The following is a 2,500-nucleotide window of genomic DNA, read 5'->3' on the forward strand; positions in this document are numbered from 1 at the left end:
CAGAGCCATCAAATTACAGAATATATATACAACTGTCCGTATACATGCTGAAAGAGTGTGCCCACAATGGGAACCACACGTCAGCCAGACACTCTCATCACGCACCACTCTCTGCTTCTAACGGGCGCACATACAATATGTAAGCACCAGCATGGAACAACATCCAGTGCATCCTCTCCGCCACATTACACAATCCACACTATCACAACCAGACCAGGAGGTCCATGCGGAAAATAGAATATCCCCCCCTTTCGACATCCACCATTGCGCAGATAAGGCACCAATACCCACACATGTCCTATACAACGGTGCACCCAACATCACAATAGTACCTCCTGTCACAGCCCACAAACAATGACCTGAGTCAAAGACACAGGTCTGACACAAGCATAGAATTGGAGCGCCGCCTCTAATAAGCCAAAGGTGCATCCTGACGTGACAAATCTCATCATGTCACAAGCATTCACTTACTATAATCACTATCAACGAACGTGCCGCCCCCGCCCCCCCCCCCCTACACCTTTCCTTACAACAACGTGTAACCTAACCTAACCTATGTTGTACCTTAACCTAACCTATGTTGTGCCTTAACCTAACCCATGTTGTGCCTTAACCTAACCCATGTTGTGCCTTAACCTAACCCATGTTGTGCCTTAACCTAACCCATGTTGTGCCTTAACCTAACCCATGTTGTGCCTTAACCTAACCCATGTTGTGCCTTAACCTAACCCATGTTGTGCCTTAACCTAACCCATGTTGTGCCTTAACCTAACCCATGTTGTGCCTTAACCTAACCCATGTTGTGCCTTAACCTAACCCATGTTGTGCCTTAACCTAACCCATGTTGTGCCTTAACCTAACCCATGTTGTGCCTTAACCTAACCCATGTTGTACCTTAACCTAACCCATGTTGTACCTTAACCTAACCCATGTTGTACCTTAACCTAACCCATGTTGTACCTTAACCTAACCCATGTTGTACCCTAACCTAACCCATGTTGTACCCTAACCTAACCCATGTTGTCCCCTAACCTAACCCATGTTGTCCCCTAACCTAACCCATGTTGTCCCCTAACCTAACCCATGTTGTCCCCTAACCTAACCCATGTTGTCCCCTAACCTAACCCATGTTGTCCCCTAACCTAACCCATGTTGTCCCCTAACCTAACCCATGTTGTCCCCTAACCTAACCCATGTTGTCCCCTAACCTAACCCATGTTGTCCCCTAACCTAACCCATGTTGTGCCTTAACCTAACCCATGTTGTGCCTTAACCTAACCCATGTTGTCCCCTAACCTAACCCACGTTGTCCCCTAACCTAACCCATGTTGTCCCCTAACCTAACCCACGTTGTCCGCTAACGTAACCCACGTTGTCGCCTAAACCTGCTCTGTAATTGTTATACGACTCGTTCAATTAGTGTAGTGTTGCCCACCCGCAACCCTCGCAATATAGTTCGCTACTCGCACTGCCCGCTCCCCTGTGTATCGCTTCATGTTAAACACCTTGCAAGTCTTGCTGACTTTCCACATGCTCCTGCTGTACACTGTAATGTGGATGGCAGCAGGACGTACATGCCGCCCCCCCCCACCCCTCCCCACGTCCCCACGTCCCCACCTTGCCCCCTGCCTTCGCAAGCTGGTTGGTGACAAGTTTGCATGTTCAATGCCCTTCGCATGCGACGTACGCAGGCTACGTTGTGGTGCGGCCTGTGTCAACTGTCCGCTGATGTCGTACGCGTGAACCACAATCTGTACTGCACATTCGTCCTTATGTACTGAATGATACATCGTGGCACATGTGTGACCGTACAACGACTGCGCCCAAAAACGGCGGACCATACAGTGCAAATATTGTGCACGCAGCTACGTGTCGTCTCCCTATGAGAGCTGGATTGCAGTGTGGTACGCCATAGAGACGTGTGGGAGGAACGGACGCCGTGGATGGCGATCAGCATGAGCTGTCTGTTGATGTATTCGGACCTAGTCGTCTCTCCTCACACACCGTGATGGCATGGTGCACCGCGTTCCATATCTGCGACATGCTACAGAGGCCGGTTGACAGTCGTTCGAGCAATGGACATCGCATACGTACGGGGGCCACCTTCCACGTATTGTCTAGGCGTGCACATTTTGTTGCGTGAATGTGGGCAGACGTAGTGTGGCGTGACACCTGACACAGGCATGCAATAATCGTTGAAGTTGCAAATGGCGATGGACGCCTGCGTTTTCTGGTGAAGTTACGCAAATGAAGAAATGGTAACCTGTTGTGGTGCGGTTGTTCTCGCTAGGGGTGAATCGGTGATGGCGACGATAGGTTGAGGTACTAACCGGTTGTTCCAGCGATACCCACCATGCCGACGAAACTGAACGGCATCTGGGTGTGAAGCGATACGCGGCGGTGGCTGGGTGGGACCGTCCCCGGCCGGTGAGGGGGCGCCTCCCGGCGTGCTGGCCGCGCGGTGCGTGGGCGCACGCGCTACAGCCGGCTGGTGGGGGCG

Source organism: Schistocerca piceifrons, unplaced genomic scaffold (assembly GCF_021461385.2).
Source record: "Schistocerca piceifrons isolate TAMUIC-IGC-003096 unplaced genomic scaffold, iqSchPice1.1 HiC_scaffold_943, whole genome shotgun sequence".
Lineage (NCBI taxonomy): Eukaryota > Metazoa > Arthropoda > Insecta > Orthoptera > Acrididae > Schistocerca > Schistocerca piceifrons.